This window comes from Bos indicus, chromosome 11 (assembly GCF_029378745.1).
Source record: "Bos indicus isolate NIAB-ARS_2022 breed Sahiwal x Tharparkar chromosome 11, NIAB-ARS_B.indTharparkar_mat_pri_1.0, whole genome shotgun sequence".
Taxonomy (NCBI): Eukaryota; Metazoa; Chordata; class Mammalia; order Artiodactyla; family Bovidae; genus Bos; species Bos indicus.
The window spans coordinates 95283696-95297295 of NC_091770.1; the positions used below are offsets into that span (position 1 = coordinate 95283696).

The following is a 13600-nucleotide window of genomic DNA, read 5'->3' on the forward strand; positions in this document are numbered from 1 at the left end:
AATTTAAGGAGGAAAGGCATGTGTGGAGAAGCAGCTGTGCTGTGTGCTACGTCACTTCAGTCGTGTCCAACTCTTTGCAACCCCATGGACTATAACCCACCAGGCTCCTGTCCATGGAATTCTCCAGGCAAGAATACTGGAGTGGGTTGCCATTTCCTTCTCCAGGGATCTTCCTGACCCAGGAATCGAACCTGCATCTCTTATGTCTACTGTACTGGCAGGCGGGTTCTCTACCACCAGCACCACCTGGCAAGCCAGAGAAGCAGCAGGAGGATCAAATGAAGACACAGAGAGGGGAAGGTAAGTTAGGGAAAGAAAGTGAGACGACATGATCAAAGAAGAAAAGGGTAGAATATAAATCCATGATTATGAGAAATATAAGGGACAAAAAAGGTCTCACAAAGAAGAGAACACTATCAAACACAATGCAGGTCAAAAAGTGTGAGGAGAAAAGGCTCAAAAGTCATTGGTGAGAAGTTTCAGTAACTGGTTAGAACAAAAATCAGATTCAGTTAAAAACATGTGAGTGGTAAAGAAATAAAATAAGTAGTATTACTCATTCAAGAATGATGGGTCAGATGGTAAAAAGTTTGCCTGCAATGCTAGAGACCCGGCTTCTATCCCTGGGTTGGGAAGATCCCCTGGAGGAGGGCATGCAACCCACTCCAGTATTCTTGCCTGGAAAATCCCCCTGGACAGACGAGCCTGGCAGGCTACAATCCATGGGGTTGCAAAGACTCAGACACGACTGAGAGACTACGCACAAGAATGATAGAAAAAACTTTTGCAGGAAGAAGCAATAGCTTTAAGCAGATGTTTATTTTTCCTTTTTTAAATTTATTTAATTGGAGGTTAACTGCTTTACAGGCTTCCTTGGTGGCTCAGAGGTTAAAGCATCTGCCTGCAATGCGGGAGGCCTGGGTTTGATCCCTGGGTCAGGAAGATCCCCTGGAGAAGGAAATGGCAACCCACTCCAGTATTCTTGCCTGGAGAATCCCATGGACAGAGGAGCCTGGTGGGCTACAGTCCACGGGGGTCGCAAAGAGTCAGATACAACTGAGCGACTTCACTAACTGCTTTACAATGTTGTGCTGGTTTCTGCCATACATCAACATATTTTTTTAACTAGGAGAAATCTATATGCATTTAAAGAAGATAAACGTAAGAACAAAGCCTTTAAAAAAGGAGACTGTATGTCAGACATATTTTCAAAATAAAAAAATGAAATAAAATGTAAAAAAATTTTTTAATTTTTATTAAGAAAAAGATAAAGGTACATGTTTTGGGTCAGAAAAGAAAAGTGACTTACTCAAGGTCACATATCCAGTCAGTGATGGATCTGAATCTCAACCTTACTAATTTGCCAAAGACAGACTTCCCATTACAGCTAACTATCTCCTGCTGGGGTGGGGTACAGAAAGAGAAGCATGGCACATATAAAGACAGCCTCAGTGCTGCCACTGCCTTTAAAAAAGAAAAAACACCACCAAAGAAGCAACAAGAGTCACAACAAAATCTGTGCAACTAGATGTATTCTTACCATGCTGTGAGTGAGCACTGAGTACCTTCATATTAGCAACAGGGTCTACCTTAACTTAAACGCAGACCAAATACTGTTATCAAAATGCCTCTTATTCTCATGAGTCCACTCAGCCCTGCTGCTACACAAATACCGCCCCAACCTCACGAAGAGCATTTTACCCATTCCAGTGGCTCAGGTTACGTAAATTACATTTGGAAACTGATTTTTATCAAAACCTGCTTTTCAGACTGTGATGAAGGCCAGATTTAGGAAATGGAGAGTACAGGTGCTCACTAGACTGTGATCAGCTGCATAGACTAAGTACTGACTGCACTCAGTTTTATAGGTTACCACTATCTGAAATGCAGGCTTCAGGTGGTGTGACAAAAATGAAATTGGGAATAACCTCAGATATGCAAATGACACCACCCTTATGGCAGAAAGTGAAGAGGAACTAAAAAGTCTCTTGATGAAAGTGAAAGTGGGGAGTGAAAAAGTTGGCTTAAAGCTCAACATTCAGAAAACGAAGATCATGGCATCCGGTCCCACCACTTCATGGGAAATAGATGGGGAAACAGTGGAAACAGTGTCAGACTCTATTTTTCTGGGCTTCAAAATCACTACAGATGGTGACTGCAGCCATGAAATTAAAAGATGCTTAATTCTTGGAAGGAAAGTTATGACCAACCTAGAAAGCATATTCAAAAGCAGAGATATTACTTTGCCAACAAAGGTTCATCTAGTCAAGGCTATGGTTTTTCCTGTGGTCATGTATGGATGTGAGAGTTGGACTGTGAAGAAGGCTGAGCACCGAAGAATTGATGCTTTTGAACTGTGGTGTTGGAGAAGACTCTTGAGAGTCCCTTGGACTGCAAGGAGATCCAACCAGTCCATTCTGAAGGAGATCAGCCCTGGGATTTCTTTGGAAGGAATGATGCTAAAGCTCAAACTCCAGTACTTTGGAAAAGACTCTGATGTTGGGAGGGGTTGGGGGCAGGAGAAGAAGGGGACGAAAGAGGATGAGATGGCTGGATGGCATCACTGACTCGATGGACGTGAGTCTCAGTGAACTCCGAGAGTTGGTGATGGACAGGGAGGCCTGGCGTGCTGCAATTCATGGGGTCGCAAAGAGTCGGACACGACTGAGCGACTGATCTGATCTGACCCTCAAAATTTAATTTGTGAATATACAATTTAAACAGAAATAAGTAAAAATCATAGGATTTCTCCTCTACTAATATACTCTACCTCCTCTACACATACCACTATAAAAATCCATCTGAGGCCACAGATGTAGTTTCACAAAGGACATTTCTAAAAAATGACATCAGTTGAATGAAAACAAGTGAGCAATTTACAAGATTGGTATTAACTGAATGTTTGGGAATTATCCTTCTAGGTCACTGAACAAAAGATGGGAAGAGGCCTGGAAACGAAATGGTTCACAAATTACAATTAACTGAATGCCACAGAAAATAATTTAGGGAAAATATTACCCCATCACTCAACAGGTAGGGGTAAGAACATAACATTTTAGACCAAAGTCCCTATTTCCAACCTGTGTCTTATATGTAGCAATTTTTGAGCTAGGAATCAAGTTTCCATTTGCAATGAAAACAGTTTTCATGTTCATGCAAATTTAGGTTTTCCATTTGGAGGAAAAAAGCCTAGAAGAGCTAGGTTTGTCCTATTTGGATTGTTAACGGGACTCTTCGTTTTTAAGGATTCCTTGTTTATTTAGGAAAAAAGAGACTGAGTCTGAGGCGTCTTCTCTGAGGGGGGGAAAACATGTATAGATAGATATTTCATTAATAGATAACTCTGATCCACACATTATACTCTAAACAAATAAGTAATTTTAAAATTGGAAGTATAAAGTAGACACTGATTCACTATTCAATAATCATTTCTTCTTGCTTCAAATAATCTCTTGATATTTATTCACTAAATAAATATTTGAGAACTCTGTGCCTCTGGAACTGTGAATTCCAAAAAGATGGCCTTGTTTTAGAAAAGCAGAAGCTGCTACTGCTCATCTGTGTGATAGTGGTGGTGATGAGGGCTGGATATGAAGTGAAGCAGAGGTGTTATACCACATGGATTCATAAGGGTTGAGAGTAGTTACTACGGCTCCTGATGCTTAAATATGGCTCCCTGTAATAAAATATATTGATCTTGGGCACTTTCACTGAAGGGGCCCAGGTTCAATTCCTGGTTGGGAAACGAAGATCCTACCAGCTATGTGGTACAGCCAAAAAAAAAAAAAAACCAACAACAAAGTAAACACAACCACCCCCCAAACCAAAAACAGACAAGCAAACAAAAAACACCATTCTCATCTTAATCAAGCTGTGGACACTGCCCGATCTGAACCAGCCTGCTGCTGCAGCTGCTAAGTCGCTTCAGTTGTGTCCGACTCTGTGCGACCCCATAGATGGCAGCCCACCAGGCTGCTCCCTCCCTATTTCTACGAAGAGTTTTGAGCCTTCAGAGTTTAATATTCCTAGTTTGCAAAACTGACTTACACAGTACATGATTTCTACTGCCCTTACCACACTGCTCATCTGCCTTCTCCTTTGGACATGTTCCTGCCTGTCAGGGTCACAGGAAAATATGATGCTCACAACAACCTAGTGTGGCTTGATGAGTACAAAACACAAGGGGCCTTAACCAAGGCTTCTCCCTCTGTAGTATCTGCCAAGTTGTAACAAAGTTAAGTATGGTTATAGCACACTCTCCCTAAATTTCAGAAGCAGTCATGTCCAGGCCTCCAGTTCTGGGGTGGACCCGTGCCCTTTTCTAGCAAAGTACATTAATCTCTTCAACATATTTGCAAGAGGAACACTGAAGGGAATGTGAAGAGGGTTCTCTTCTGCACATCAAGTGCAGGGATATCCAGTCACAGACCAAGGCTCTCTCTAGGGTTTCTCTGGCATCTCAAATCAAGCAGTGCTTCTGTATATGTGGACCTGGTATCACCCGGCACCCTGTTTGGTTGTTTTGTACTCTCGTGCGTTTGCTTACACTGCTCCTTCTGCCTGGGAGTCCCCTTTCCCAGTTCACCAGCCTGACAAACGCTGACCAAGCTGTCATAATGCCTTTCTGGTTGAAGCCTAACCTGGTAGTCCAAATAGAAATGAGCACTCTTGGACTTCCCTGATGGTTCAGTCATTAAGACTCAGCACTTGCACTGCAAGGAGCATGGGTTCTGTCCCTGGTGGGCAAAGTTCTGTGTGCTGCACGGTGTGGCCAAAAAGGAGGGGGAAAAAAAAGAGCACTCTTTCCTCTGTACCTTCCAGGATTGCTATTATCGTGCCTCACTTTGTTGCACTTGGGACTCCCTGGTAGCTCAGCTGGTAAAGAAGCGGCCTGCAATGCAGGAGACTCCAGTTATTCCTGGGTCAGAAAGACCCGGTGGAGAAGGGATAGGCTACCCACTCCAGTATCCTTGGGCTTCCCTTGTGGCTCAGCTGGTAAAGAATCCGCCTACAATGTGGGAGACCTGGGTTCAATACCTGGGTTGGGAAGATCCCTTGGTGAAGGGAATGGCTACCCACTCCAGTATTCTGGCCTGGAGAATTCCATGCACTGTATGGTCCGTGGGGTCACAAAGAGTAGGACATGACTGAGCGACTTTCACTTCCACTTTTTTTGCATTTACCTATCTCGCTCTGCTAGACTGTAAGCTCTACGGAGCAGGAAGAGAATCTTCATTTTTCTGTATCCTTATATACATAGCTCAATAACTAAACATAAGGAAACCACTAGTGAATGTCAGCTGAATGAATGCCACAGTTTCTCTACTTGCAAATTCAAGTGCACAGTTTGTAAGAACTCTAGTTGAATAACTGGTGAGCCATCCCAAAAACCTTATGCCAATGCTCAAAGCTCAGTACTTAGCTACCAAGGTTGCTGCCCAGTTCTAAGGTCCTGGTGAAAGAGAGACAAATGAGCATGCTTTAAGTAAAACCACATGTGCCACACTGCCTTACCAAAAGGCTACTTTCACCAGAATTCTGACCAGATTTACCATGCAGGGCCAGAACACAGACATGTTGCATTATGAGATTCACACTCTAACTGCCAAAAAGTCTTTTGTAACTACTTTCAAAACACTGTTCAAAAAAAGTGCTAGAGTCTCTCTGTACTCATTATTAAGACCATAAATTATGAAACTTAAATAATGTACATAAGCATTCTTTCACAATTACACTCACATGATTTTACTAATGTAGCCATCAGAACCACAGGGTTCTGCTTCCCTAAGGCCCTGGATCAGTACTTTCATAAAACTAACACTCCTTCTCCACCACTCCCCAAGACTCCCTAGACATTCATCATTCTCTTTCTTTGGTAAGACTACTGGTTGGTGGAAAAAAAGAATTAAGAAACTAAGTTCAAATATTTTTCAGCATATGACATATGATGATCTTTCCCTACTAAAACATATTCTATGATTGGTAGTTTTTCTTTGGTATCAGATTTGTAACCCTTATGGCAAGTGTTTTAGTGTATATGACTCAAAGGTGTGTGAGGACAAGAGCAGAGGTGCTGAGGGAGAATTAATTTCCACACATTCAAAAGCGACCTAGAATCCTAATGGAACAGTGTGATGGTCAGTTTCTTAAAGTACCATTTAAATATGTGATATGGTTAAAACAATTGCATGGACTATACCTAAAGACAAGGAAAGAAATTAACTGTAGCACACCATCACCAAACCCTTCTCCTGCCCCATCAATACAAGATATGAGGGTGGTAGATTTTCTTGTTGTCGGCAATCAACAACTATCTCGTGGCACACTTGAAAACCATGAACGAGTTTTTCACACACTCGTGAGTGTGTGCATGTATACATATTCTTAACATATTCTCAACAGCCAAGACTTCATGACCAGCAGCTACTGGGTGCCAAGACTTTCATTTACACATTTCTCATTTGCACAGACTCAAGTATATGTATTTAGGGATTAAACAGCCACTGGGATGGTATTTCTTTCTTTATTTTTAAAGGTCTAAAACATGCATTTGCTGTAGAGCAGTTAGTTAATATACTTATTTTTTACCGTCTGAGCCACCAGGGAAATCCTTAATTAAATATATCTGACATTTAATAAGTTATCCATAACTTATCAGCTCCTTTGAAAAGCAAAGCTAGGTTGCTACAGTCATCACATCCACTTGCTGAAATTTCATGGAAGTAAAAAGTTTTGCTCAATGAACAGAATGCTAACAGAGAAACAGAGAAAAAAGATTCAGTCTCTCTCCACATTTTTACCAACTGCATTCCAGGACTCAAGTTTTATTAAAAAAATAGAAAAGTATTTCAATATTCTACTTTTCACATGTGTAACAGCAAAAATGCTTCGAGAAATGTCTAACTAGTCAAAAAACTAAAGAATATAAGGCCCCAAAGTGCAAACAAAACTTACTGCCAGTTTTGAATAATATTTTGGCAGCCAAATGTTCTTCCTCTCCCAGCAACTGCCCTCAAAACCTGTTTTTTCCCTTAAATGTTAAATATTTTATACAAGCTTAAAGGTTGCTTTCCATTTATGTGCGTATATGTGTGCCAACTCACTTCAGTTGTGTCAAACTCTTTGAGACCCTATGGACTATAGCCTGCAAGGCTCCTCCGTTCATGGGACTCTCCAGGCAAGAGTATTAGAGTGGGTTGCCATGCCCGCCTCCAAGGGCTCTTCCCATCCCAGGGACCGAACCTGCGTCTTTTATGTCTCCTGCGTTGGCAGGCAGGTTCTTTACCACTAACACCCCCTGGGAAGCCCTATTACAAAATATAGGTTGTATTCCCACTGCTCTGTATTAATACATCCTGAGCCTACCTTATACCCAAAAGTTTGTACCCCCACACACACTGGAGATGGGAATACCAGACCACCTGACCTGCCTCTTGAGAAACCTGTATGCAGGTCAGGAAGCAACAGTTAGAACTGGACATGGAAAAACAGACTGGTTCCAAATAGGAAAAGGAGTACGTCAAGGCTGTATATTGTCACCCTGCTTATTTAACTTCTATGCAGAGTACATCATGAGAAACGCTGGGCTGGAGGAAGCACAAGCTGGAATCAAAATTGTCAGGAGAAATATCAATAACCTCAGATATGCAGATGACACCACCCTTATGGCAGAAAGTGAAGAAGAACTAAAGAGCCTCTTGATGAAAGTGAAAGAGGAGAGTGAAAAAGTTGGCTTAAAGCTCAACATTCAGAAAACGAAGATCATGGCAGCCGGTCCCATCACTTCATGGCAAATAGACGGGGAAACAGTGGAAACAGTGGCTGACTTTATTTTTCTGGGCTCCAAAATCACTGCAGATGGTGACTGCAGCCATGAAATTAAAAGATGCTTACTCCTTGGAAGGAAAGTTACAACCAACCTAGACAGCATATTAAAAAGCAGAGACATTACTTTATCAACAAAGGTCCATCTAGTCAAGGCTATGGTTTTTCCAGTAGTCATGTACAGATGTGAGAGTTAGACTATAAAGAAAGCTGAGTGCCGAAGAATTGATGCTTTTGAACTGTGGTGTTGGAGAAGACTCTTGAGAGTCCCTTGGATTGCAAGGAGATCCAACGAGTCCATTCTAAAGGAGATCAGTCCTGGGTGTTCATTGGAAGGACTGATGTTGAAACTGAAACTCCAATACTTTGGCCACCTGATGTGAAGAACTGACTCATTTGAAAGACCCTGATGCTGGGAAAGATTGGGGCCAGGAGGAGAAGGGGGCAACAGAGGATGAGATGGTTGGATGGCATCACCAACTCAATGGACATGGGTTTTGGTGGACTCCGGGAGTTGGTGATAGACAGGGAGGCCTGGCGTGCTGTGATTCATGGGGTTGCAAAGAGTCGGACATGACTGAGTGACTGAACTGAACTGAACACACTGGTAACCACTAATTTGTTATCCGTAACTGTGAGTCTGCTTCTTCTTGTATTTTTTAGATAAGTGATATCATATAGTATTTCTTAGTCTGACTTATCTCACTTAGCATAATGCCCTCAAGTCCAATCATGTTGCTGCAAATGGCAAAATTTCGTTCCCTTTTATGGCTGAGTAGTATTCCATTGTGTTTATCAAAAACTCTAAGTGAGGAATTTTCCTGGTAGTCCAGTGGTTAAGAGTCTACACTTCCACTGCAGGGGGGCAAGCGCTCAATTCCTGGTCAAAGAACTAAGATCCCACATGCTGTGTGGCCAAAAAATATATAAATAAATAAAAATTAAAACTCTGATAATGTTAATATCTGTTAAATAACATTAAAATTATTTCTCCCTCTTTGTAGCTGAAAAGGGGGAGCTGCAATTCAGGTAAGGAATTATGTCTGATTCACCTGTGTTCCCAGGGCTCAATGAATGTTGGCTACATAAATTATAATTTTAAATACAGAGATAAGAAAATGAATCACTGTTACATCCTCTCAAGTACAAGGCAGAGAGACTGAAGACTCCAAAGTTAAACAGGACAATGATATGCATGTTAATAATATTCCCAACGGTATTACCTCACCAAGTATGGCCATGGCAATCATCTTGGCAACTATTTATCTCCTAAAATACATGAAAGAAAATAAGACTAACATGATTATCCTTCCTTTCCTAATAATGACTTAATCTGTTTGCTCACTCAGAAGCCATCCCTTCTTCCCAACAAAACAACTGTTTAAAAAAAAAAACACCTCTCTTAGGGGAAAAAGCTTCAAATTCTGCAGGGGGGCCCTTACTAATCATTTTTATTAGCTCAGTAATTGGATATGAGCACAGCAGCTGGATGCAGGAGAAAACTCAGTAGCTTGTCTCACTGGTTGTACAGAATTTTCCAATTTCCAAAGGTTCCTCCCCTGATTGCTCCCTACTGAATGGAGGCACTCCCTGAGGACTTTTCTGACTAGAATATAAACAGCACCAGCCATAGCCTCACCCAAGAATCCTCTCCTTTCTAATCTCCCTAAATTCACTACTATTTAAAACTCATTTCAATGTCAAGGCATGTTAAGCATGTGTTGGGCACTGTGACAGAGGTTCTCTTATTCAATTCCTGTAACAACCCTGTGGAGATTGGTATTACCATCCACTGTTGTACATATGAGGAAATGGAGGCTCACAGAGGTCAAGTGACTTGGCCAAGTGACAGAGCAGGCTGCTGAGGTTCTTAACCCAACACTGGGAAGTCTGTAGCAAACCAATGGACGCAGTCAAGTTTTTATGAGCCATCTGGGCAGCACAGGACAAGCCCTTACCATTCAGGCCAAGGGATCTGCTCAGAGGCCATGGAAGCAACAGCAGGTTTTTTGTTCTTTAGTTTTTTGTTTTTGTTTTGGTTTGGTTTCAACGGCTAAAAATCTTATACGAATTCTGATTGGCCCCAACGACAATTCACCAAGGCCCACCAGTCAGTTGACTCCTGACCTTCCATGCTTCTCATCCTAATTAATGCAAGGTCCTTGGATCACAGTGTGAGCATCAAGACCCTGTTAGAGTTAGCAATGACCTTTACATCTATCAGGCTTTTCAAAATATGTAAAACAGCTGTGCATTGAGAACGCCCCCCCCAAACCCTCAACCTTGAAATATGAGTAGATGCATTTTTCCTAATTATGGTGTTTTTAACCAAGTCTTTGAGACATGACTTTTAATGTAACTAAAAAATATCTGAGAAACAGCTTGTTTTTCAAATGCCTAAGCAAACCACTGAGGCATGCAAAAAGAAGATTCTTATAAATGGACTAATTTTCTTGGCTTAGAGAGACTCAGTAGCAGAGGACACAAAAAGAATGATCTGAAAAAATTTGGGGGGAAGGGAGAATGTTTGGCTTTCATACTTGTGCCTCAAGATATCCTTTTGTTCTCCCACCTCATTGTATTAAGGATGCTAAATCAAACATGATTGCAGTGATGTTTGTGTGTGAAAATGACAAAAGCGATGGCCTAAAATCCCAACCTCATCTTGAACCCTGAAGACTTTTATGGCTTTTCCTTCACTAGGCCCTCCCCCTAAAGCACATTAAAGACCACATTGTTCAAAGGGTCATGGTAGGTTTCATACCCCATTTTAATACAAAGTAAATGTAACTGAACTTCCAGATTTTGTTAGTAATATTTGTATTTCTCTGGAAAATACCCATTAAAAGAATTGATCCCTTCTGCGATTCAGAATTACAATGCATCAGAAAGGCAAAAACAATGTTTTTGTGATGATTAAAATTTTCTTTTCATATATCATTTCCCCCAGAAAAGGTGTACAGGTTAGAGATGTGTTAAAAACACCCGAATGATCTTTTGAAGTGTTGATATATTCTCTCAAGCCTCAAAACTGTCCAGGAGAATATGTCAGGTCTCAATTAAAGAAGCATAAAATAAATTAAACTTGGGGCTCTTTTCAATACAGGTCTTCTCTCTCCCCTTACTGCATTTGTGTATCTGCAAGTCACATTATGGACCCCCAGTTAGCTTATGTATTTATTCCTGGGAGATTTTTAACTGGAAGAAGGACATTAGAAGTTCTTTATGATTCCATTTTCCACAGTCGTTACCATCAGTTGTCAACAATAATTTGGGAGTTTAGCAGAAGAGAAGCAGCAAAGACTCCATTACCCTTTCCAACTGCCATAAAGAATTTGCATCATAAAAATACCTACTGAATTACTGTCTTGGTCCTCTGAAAAAGGATACAGTAAAACAGGAATGTTACAGTTGGGCCTGAAAAATGGGAATTCGAAAAATGAAAATGTGGGCTGAAGTAAAAGAACAAACTTGGTAGTGCTTTTAAAATCATAACTTCATTGGCAGAATTTGCTCACTTTCCCAAGTATTTCAGGTATTTCTGTTTAACATCCATATAATGTGCATTAGGATGTAGCATATCACAACTTCAGTGTATTTTAAAATAAGACCTATGATTTTAGTAGATTTCGTGCCTACAAATCTGGTTTAAATGATCTCAAAATAACACTTAAGAGCATCTGTTTAGCTCAGTTGAAGTTTCAAGAGCCAATACCAGCTGTTGGGGAGGGGAGCAGGATTCCACACATGTGTTATTCAAATCCTAGCCAAATTTTTTTTAAATTCTTTTAATGATGTCTCCAATATCAAGAAGGTAAAACAAACGTTAGAATAAAAAAGAAAAAAAGAGAGAGAAAAAAAGACTACTTACTCAAAGCTTTGATGCACGTGACTAAGACCAAAATGATCACCCTCTCCAATTCAATACAGTATTAGCATACGGACAAAAGGCATTTAAAAATCAATTTGGAGTTATTTCTAGTGGGGGTTGCCTGATCCCAGCAAGTTGAGGAATGAGAATATTCCCAACATTAAAAGGGCACTCAAGTACTTTTCCTCTTTTAAACAGCAATCTTATTTTCACAGGGAATTCATTCAGTGGCATTGTTTTGGTTTTAGGTGTCTGTCTTGCCAGGCAGGGGCCGTGCAAAAGGGCTACATCTATCTTGAAGTGTGCACAATGGCCTCTCTGCGGCTTGCTCTCTGTTATTGATCCTTACAGATGCTCCAAGGCCCTTCCCCCACCCACCTTTCTCCAAATCCCAACCCCCCATTCTGAAAGATAGCTTAAGAAATAAGACTTCCTGCCTAGCGACTGGCAGGGCTGAAAGACCAGATTGTATGACTCCACAGATCAGGCCTGCCACAGTGAAAGCTTGAATAGAGTTAACCCTCTGTGAACTAAAACAAAACATTTGTATGCCCAGCTGTGACAAAGGTTAATTTAAATGGACAAGGGCCCAATATCTAAAACCAGGCAATGCTTTTTTTACAGTAGCATTTTCACTGATTTCTTTTTGCTTTTTAAGCTTTCAAAGACCTCCTTCAGTAGGGTTAATTCATTATACCTTATTAGAATTTTGTATGGATGATTCAGGTGACATTTTAAAAATTCACTTGCTTTATAAAAGTTCTTGTTTTAGTACCATAGTTATTTTCTGCCAATGAACAGCTAAGAAAAATTGAAGTTTCAATATTTAATTAAGAACTGAGGGAGAACTTTCTGTTCAAACATTTTTTCTCTTTCAGAATGGGTGGACTACATACTGCTAACAGATTCAAACTGGTAGAAAAATATCCAAATCCTTCAGACCTATTCCCTCCAAACTCATATAACTATTGCTCTGGTATCTCTACTTACCCCTAAGCTACTCCAAGGATTGAAAGCAAATCTTCGTAAACTACTCCCTTCTGGAAAAGCTAGTATATCCAGATTAGTTTAACAAAGAATTTCTGTGCCTACTGGGGGAAAGAGAGGAAGTTGTTCAAGATAAAAAATATCAGATCATGCATGTAATTGATAATTTCTGTAAACTTTATTGTTTCCTCCAACTTATAATAAAAACCAATGAAGCAATGCTGGTAAAGTGTTGGGGGAGAATTTATAAGGGAGCATTACAATAAAGTATTACTATAAAGAAGAATTTTGCTGTGAGATAAGTTCCCATTTCTCCAGAGTGGGCATCCTCAGAGTAAGAATTAAACTGCAAAGCTGCCTATGGCAGATGTTAGGCATGCTGCAAGGGGGTGGGAAGCTTTGCTAAGAAAGCATTTCATAGATGAATGTCATTCCTAGAAATATACCAGTGCCTCAAAGAATCTGAAACTCTTTTGGCTATAACTCAGTAATGCATATGAGAAACCAAACTTTTGGTAAAGTCTTAGGCTCTGTATAAACACAGCGAACAAATACAGCAAATCTTTAATACTAAGATTCATTTTCTAGCTGTTTCTTTAGCTGTCTATGTCTTTTCTGGCTCAAATAATAAAGTTTTGGCACACTGGGGTTTCTCACACAAGAGCCTATTCCAAACATACAAATTCAACACTACTTGCTATTAATGAGAGACAGCAAGAGGGATTGAGAGACAGAGAGCGAGAATATATCCATTTTAAAATCAGTCCACTTAAAAAGAAATTAGCAATGGCTTAGTCTTATACCGTAAAGTATCTAAGTTCCCCCAAAGGAAATGAGGTTGCCTTATCAAGGCCTCAAGACCCCAATACTATCTATAATTAACAGTACTAAATAAGGCTTTGGCAGATGGTGAACTGG

The 13600-nt window shown here is 40.5% G+C and overlaps 1 protein-coding gene across 5 annotated transcripts in view; it reads right to left on the reverse strand.

Annotated features, from left to right (window-relative positions):
• The window catches only part of NR6A1 (nuclear receptor subfamily 6 group A member 1), a 226402-nt gene that overhangs the window by 53388 nt on the left and 159414 nt on the right, over positions 1 to 13600 (reverse strand). The gene's annotated exons all lie outside the window — the stretch shown is intronic.